A 7,781-nucleotide genomic window follows, 5' to 3' on the forward strand; every position below is an offset into this window, starting at 1 on the left:
GGCAGAACAGTTGCACAATTTTCTCCACACTTGTTCAGCAGCATGTGTGTAGGATTGAAGGTGGCAAATGGTAGGAGTGATCTAAGGCTGAAGCTTGGTTCTCCGTAATTGGCAATATGATGAGGGTGCTAGGGATTCAAGAGAGGAGGACAGTGTAGAATTGAATTGGTTTACCAAAGGGTCAACATCAAAAGAAGAGAAGAGGATGGCTAGTGCAGGAGAGGTGGCTTGGGAAAGAATTGAGGGGTCAAGGGGTTGGAGGTTATGCTGCAGAAAAAGAGTAGGGTTTTGTAAGGGAATGCAAAGGAAGGGGTGCAAAGCTTATAGATTATGATCAGATAAGGGGATTTTTTTGAATGTAGAGGTAATGCATTTGTGGGTGATGATCAAGAGTATGGTCCTCTTTGTGTGTGACTGAGGTGAGGTGGAAGAGTAGCTCAGAGAAAGTAAGTTGAGGAACTGAGCAGTTAAGGTATTTGAAGGAGAATCAATATGTATGTTGAAGTCCCTTAGTATGAGAGCAGGATTTGGGGAGGAGAAAAAACTGTGAGCCACATACTGAATTCATTGAGGAAGAGGAAGAGGAGTGAACTCAGGATCTGTAGACAACAGCTACCAGGATTTTGATTGGGTGGTAGATGTGAATAGTATGAACCCCTAAGGAAGAGAAATTACTGAGTGATGGAGGTGGGGGAGAACCTGGAAGCAGCAATGAGGAGCAAGGAGCATTCCAACTCTCTATCGTGACCAGTGAACCTAGAGGATTGAGTGAAGGTGCAACTAGTACTGGAAAAAGTGGCCACAACAATCTAGGGAAGGTTTTGTTCTGTTTTTTTAAATTTCTGTCCTTGTCTGACTATGGTGACACACAACTGTAATCCCTGCTACTGAAAAGGCTGAGACTGGTGCATCTCTTGAGCTTAGGAACCTTGGCCATGTTTGTTTTCTCTATATATTCCTAAATGCAAATGTATTCTAAATATGGACCCACACTTCCCAGTGATGCTGTGGGTATTTGGGGGGAAAGTATCCCCAGGTTTATGGAGGGGAGATATGCATTGTGGCTACTGTTCTTAATATGCTATCTTAGTAAATATTTTTGCTTTGAGATAATTGTGTCTACTGGCTGATTTGGTAAGCTCACCAGTGGGGACTTGTGAATTTTAGTTATAGGAATGACAACCCAGATTATCTGAGAACCCAAGGGTAGAAGCTATCCTTTGAAGAGTCAAACTTAGGAGTGAGAGTGTGAGTTGAGGCATAGAGCCCTAAGGGAGCTACATTTGGGGCTACACAAACTATAATACAGTTTTCTCCATTATCTATCTCTTAATACTTGTGTTAGTCATTTCTCAGCTCCATAAAATCCTAAACCTCAGAAAGAACTTTGGAAGTCATTCAGTCTAGGAAGGCCCATCTCTAAATGTTCCCATGTTGTTAAACTGCTGCTTAAGCTGATCAGGAGATTCCCAGCAGGGAGAGGAGTTTTCTTGTTATCAGTGCCTTTGGTGGACAGAAAATTATCACAGAGAATTCTCCAGGCTCATTTAACTTGCACCATTCACCTTCCCCACCAGGACTGTGCAGGAACACAAGGAGAACAGTCTTGGAGATTAGAATCTATCCTCTTTCCCTTTTTCCAGTTAACCCTCTCGGATGTGCAAATAAGCAATAAAATGACCTAAAGAGAGGAAGAGGAAGAAAAATAGGAAAGGGAGGGGGAGTTGCCAAGAGTTTGGTAATCAGCATCTTCATAGCTGACTAGTTTAGAGTTAGCTCTCATTACAGAGATGTGCTTGTCAACATGAACACAGCAGGATCTGTGGCTGGTGGGGAAAAAAATATTTTTTTAAAGCAATACCCCCTAACACAGCAAGATGTCCACTGGTGGTCATCTATTCTCCTCTAATGGAGACACAGAAGACTCAAAAATATCCTTTTTCAGGTTTTGAAAAGGTTAGCCTTTCTTTTGGGATGCCATACACCCATGAGGAGAACAAGAGTCTGCCTGAACCTGGCCTTATAAGACATCTATCTCCCTAACAGGCGACCTTAATGGTCACAGCAAAGTCTACCCCTGCATCCTTCTGCAAACATTAGCAGCTGTCTGAGCTTTCTCCAAATTCAGCAGGGACCTCATCTCCCAGAGCTCGTCTTCCCTCCAGAGCGTTAGTGCCTTCATTATATCTCTCTCTATCTTCTCTTTCCATTGCCCCCGGAAACCTTTCTCCCTGAGACCAGAGTCAGCTAGATCTTACTGGAATCACCTTTGGTTTTGCTTCAGAGCATCTGCCTGGCAGAGACAACATCACTGAGACAATTTAAAGCAGAGCTGAGCTGCAGACCATTCAGGGTGGCCTCCCCTCACACTCAGCCCAAGGGTGTCTCAAAGCTATAAATTGAGTAAATTGAAAACGTTACTGAGGGATAGAGATAAAAGTGAGAGCATGGCATCTACATGAATAAAACATGGGAGGGATGTTATTTCTTGGGAAAACAGAGTGAATAAATTGCAGTGGATCAATTTTATCTAATTTCTTGGGTAGCTTCTGCTGGGCAAATGAATGTGCTTGTAATTGATGAGTGAGGAATGGAGATAAATGGAAGGGGAGGAATATGGGATGTCTGCATTTCAAGTTGGGGAACAAAGTGAACACTTCTAAGGATTTATAAAAATTTCATTGGGATTGCATTCTAAGGCCTAGAGATTTAGAACATCAGCACTTAGAGGGCAAGGATTTGTCTAACTTGCCCTATACAGTGCCCAGCTTTGCAATACCCAAATAGTTCATTTATTCATTCACCAAGATTTGATGTACTCTGTGCTATGAATCTAGACTAAACAATTATGGGGATGGGGGTGGGCATGGGGGTGGAGGGAGAGAAGGGAATATATGTAGGATACTTGAGTCAACTGTTTCATTATCCTATCGATGATCTTGCCCCACCGAGCTCCAGCCTTGGTATATTCCCACCTTTCTCTGCCTTTGTACCTGCTGCTGAACCAAGCTGGAGAAAATCACAAAATTATGGTGACCGGATCCACTACAGATTTTGTTAGATAATCTCAATTGGGCCCTCACCATGACAAGGCAATCCTTTTCCCCTCCCTAATCCATTTACTATCCCACTCACCATAACAGCCGTTCCAAACCTTTTCATCCCTCCTCAAAGCTCTTGTGGCTGCCCCCACCCTCTCATCTGAGAACCTTACCTCGTATTTTACTTTTTAAAAAATGGAGCTTTTTCCTGGGAGCTTCTTCTTCTTTCCTCTTCATCTTACATCACTCAGATGCCTTCCCTCACTATTTCCTCCTTCACTTTTGTCTCACATGATGAGTTGGCCTTTCTTCTAGCTAAGGCAAACCTTTCTGTATGCACAAGTGATCCCATTCTATCTCATCTTCTCCAAAAGATTGCCCCTCTCTTCCCTCTAAGTAATCTTCAGTCTCTTTCTGTCTACTGGCTGATTCCTTGCTGCCTAAAAATGTGTCCATGTCTACACAATCCTCAAAAAATCTTCACTTGATTCTTCTATCCCTGCTAGATATTGTACCATACCTCTCCTCCTTTTGGGGGCTAAACTTCTTGAGAAAGCTGTCTATAGAGGGCAGAGTCAAGATATCAGAGCAAGAGAAAACATTTTTGCTTTATTCCTCAGCACACCTTCTCCTAGAAAATGCAACAACCTAGAAAACATGCTAGACTGAACTTTGAATGGGAAAGCCAAGAAAAAGACTCAGTGAATCATTTTTTTTTTTGTCAGCCAAGGGCAGCTTAGGAAGATAAACACCTCTGCTGACGTTAGGGCAGGAGTTGGCCAGGAGTAAGTCGCAGCAGAAATGGAGAAGGAGGAGAGCATTCATGTTCAGGCATGAAAAGGGAGCTGAGACATGACAGCAGGAAGCACATTGGCACTGAAAACCCAGGGGACCCCTGAACTAGTGCTGGGAGCAACAATGGATATCATCTGGTAGCTCTGATGTCCATTATCCAGTTCAGGGTCACAGATCCAGTAGAGAGAGGAGCAGTCACAAGTGAGTGTGAGACCTTGTACTGAGCACAAAACAAGTTCCAGAAATTTAGCTGTGTCACTCTGAGCCTAGGAGCAGAGCAGTGACTTAGTTCTAACTTTTAGCCCAGTGCATATGCCTGAAGTAGTATAAGCAGATCAGGAGACCAAAACCAAAGAAGAGCCAGCAGTTCAGTTGCTGTGAAGCTACAGAATTTCCCAGTGAGCTAACAGTGACTGAATCCAGCGCCAGTCTACTGAAATTCAATTACACAAACCAAGAAACCCAATTTGCAGAGATCAGATCTGGAGGGCAGTGAATAGACTTCTCCCCAGATCTCCATTTTGGGAGCATGAAAACATGCAGGCCCCAAGACAAAGCTGTGAAAGAAGCAGAAGGACATAAAAGAACAAAACCTCAGGCCACACATTCCCCCCCCAACCCCATCCCAAAGTAGACAGAACCCAACACTAACATGAAGTCCAAATCAAGAAGTAAGCTGGAAGAATGAGTAAGCAAAAAAAAAGAATCTGAGCATACAGAGCTACTATGGAGACAGGGAAGTTCAAGACTTAAACTCAGAAGAAAACAATGACTTGAAAATATCTACAAGCAAAATCACAAAGAAAAAATTCAGATTGGACAAAAGCTCAACAAGAATTCCCAGAAGAGTTCAAAAGAAGTTAAAGATTATTTTATTTTTCTCTCTACATTTAATTTTTATTTTTTCCTCAATTACATGTAAATAAAATGTTTAATATTCATTTAAAAATTTTTTGAGTTCCAAAATTTTTCCCCTCTCTTTCTCCCTCTTTCCTTCCTTGAGAAAACAAGCAAATTGATAGAGATTATATGTGTGTGTATATGTATGTGTATGTATATATGCACTCATGTAAAACATGTCCATATTAGCCACATTGCAAAAGAAAACACAGGCAAAAAAATAAAACAACCCAACAACAACAACCAAGAATAATAAAGCAAGCCAAAAAAAAAAAGCATGTTTCAATCTGCATTCAGACTCCATCAGTTCTTTTTCTGGAGGTGAATAGCATTTTTCATCATAAGTCCTTCAGAATTGTCTTGGATCATTGTATTGCTGAATATAATTAAGTCATTCAAAGTTGATCATCCTACAATATTACTGTTACTATGTACAATGTTCTCCTGGTTCTGTTCATTTCACTTTGCATCAGTTCATGTAAGTCTTCCAAGGTTTTTCTGAAAGCATCCTGCTCATCATTTCTTATAGCACAATAATATTCCATCACAATCGTATACTGCAACTTGTTCAGCCATTCCCCAATTGATGGGCATCCCCTCAAATTCCAATTCTTTGCCACCATAAAAAGAGCTGCTACAAATATTTTTGTACATATAGGTCCTTTTCCTTTTTTTTTTTAAATCTCTTTAGGATACAGACCTAGTAGTGGTATTGTTGGGTCAAAGGGTATGCATGGTTTTATAGCCCTTTGGACTCAGTTCCAAATTGCTCTTCAGAATGGTTGGGGCAGTTCACAACTCCACCAACAATGTTCTCCCCCACCCCACATCCCCTCCAATATTTTCCTTTTCTGTCATATTTGCCAATCTGATAGGTGGTATCTCAGAGTTGTTTTAATTTGCACTTCTCTAATCAAGAGTGATTTAGAGCATTTTTTAGAGCATTTTTATATGACTATAGATAGCTTTTATTTCTTCTACTGTAAACTGCCTATTCATATATTCATATCTTTTGACCATTTTGACCATTCCATTGGGGAATGACTCATATTCCTATAAATTTGACTCAGTTCTCTGTTAAAAATTATTTTAAAAAAAACAAACGAAAGCTATGGGAGAAAGATATGAAAAGAAAATTAGCAGCTTGGTAAAGGAGGTACAAAACCTTACTGAAGAAAATAATTCCTTGAAAATTAGAATTGACCAAATGGAAGCTAATGACTCTGTGAGACATCAAGAAATAATAAAACAAAAGCAAAAGACCAAAAAGTAGAAGAAAATTTGAAATAATTCATAGCAAAAATACTTGAATCAGAATATAGATCAGTGAGAGGTAATTTTAAAATTACTGGAGTAGGATTGAAGGAGGAGGAGGAGGAGGAGGAGGAGGAGGAAGTGATCATCAGTGAATGGTAGCTTTAAAGCCATAAATGATAGACCAGCTGACCAAGCTGCCTCCACCAGACAGAGACTGCCAGAATGTATGGCAAAAACTGAATCAAGAAATTCCTTTCAAGAACAGCACAGACTGGGGGCAGCTAGATGGCACAATGGATAGAACACCAGCCCTGAAGTCAGGATGACCTGAGTTCAAATCCGGCCTCAGACCAAACATTTGACACTTAGTAGTTGTGTGACCCTGGGCAAGTCACTCAACTCCAATTGCCTTTAAAAAAAAAAAAAAAGAATGGCTCAGACCATTATGAAGACTCTATTTAAAGAAGCAGACAGGCCAATACCTCCTAAAGAAAAAATCTGATGCCTTGACTCTTCAGGTTCAGCAGATCTTACAGAAGATCATTAAGACCAAAATACTAATGGATAAAATTGTATGAGAAGCTGTTTTTTTCACCTGCTGAGGTCAAATACACAGCTGGCATCTTAAGTACCACTGTATTCAAAATATGAACAAAGCTGAAGTGACTATCCAGGCAAAGAAATATAATGTAATAAGTGTCACCTTGCCAGTATTTGAGCATTTTCAAGAAGAAGCTGATAGTTATGAATTGACTGGTTTGGCCAAAGGTGGGGAACAGCTGTCTAAACTGAAGAGGAACTATGCCAAACCACAGTAGCTATTGGTGGAGCTAGCATCACTACAGATGTCATTTGTTACACTGGATGAAGGCATTAAAATACTAAACAGGTGAGTGAATGCCACTGAGCACGTGATCATTCCCTTCATTGAGTGTACATTTGCTTTCATCGTCACAGAACTGGATGAACAAGAGCATGGAGGATTTGACAGGAGACAATACAGGAGAAAAAGGTTCTCAAAGTAGCTGGAGAAGTGTTGGGCCTGCTAACCTGCTGGCTGAGGAGAAGGATGAAAATTTTCTCTTCAAATAGCCCTTCCCATCCTATAGTCATTGAGACCTTGGTCTTATGATTTTCTGATAATGCATGGTGTCCAGGTTCTTTATGTAATGTGGCTATTTGTTATGGTGGTCTAAGTCTAAGAGTTCTACTAGTTGACATTTGTTATTGGGATTATTTAGAGAGATCATGATTGTAATTAATCATTGATAGGACCTACCACTGACCTGCCCAGGAACCTGTAAAACTGTGACCTATTAATATTTCCCCCCTCTATTTTTCTCTGTATGTAAGCAGAGTTGTGCTCTTCTATCCTCTAATCATATTTCAGAAACATTCCTTTGAAAATAGCAGTGATTCATGCTGAGATATAGCCTGACTCCTACATATACAGATATCATTTTGACCCACTTTCAACCTCTGCTTTTGTCACCATGGTGTTTCAATTCATGGTCTTGTGTAAATAGCTTCACATATTTCTTTTTCCTTGCCTGGTTGGTCTCAGTCCTGTGGAAGAAAACTTTTATCTCCATTAGGGAAGAAATTCTGCTGATTCCAGTGTAACTGTAGTACAAGCAGAGCTGTTGCTGCTATTCTTGTTATTGTTTAGTCATTTTCAGTTGTGTCGGACTCTCCACGACCCCATCTGGGGTTTTCTTGGCAAAGACACTGGAGTGGTTCACCATTTCCTTCTCCAGCTCATTTTACCGATGAGGAAACTGAGGCAAA

The 7,781-nt window shown here is 40.7% G+C and overlaps 1 pseudogene; it reads left to right on the forward strand.

The window, feature by feature from the left end:
• The first annotated feature begins 6,215 nt into the window (after positions 1 to 6,215).
• On the forward strand, positions 6,216 to 7,085 carry LOC110207313 (V-type proton ATPase subunit D-like; annotated as a pseudogene).
• Positions 7,086 to 7,781: the final 696 nt, after the last annotated feature.

Source organism: Phascolarctos cinereus, unplaced genomic scaffold (genome assembly GCF_003287225.1).
Source record: "Phascolarctos cinereus isolate Bilbo 61053 unplaced genomic scaffold, phaCin_HiC Scaffold_2;HRSCAF=192, whole genome shotgun sequence".
In the NCBI taxonomy this organism is placed as follows: domain Eukaryota; kingdom Metazoa; phylum Chordata; class Mammalia; order Diprotodontia; family Phascolarctidae; genus Phascolarctos; species Phascolarctos cinereus.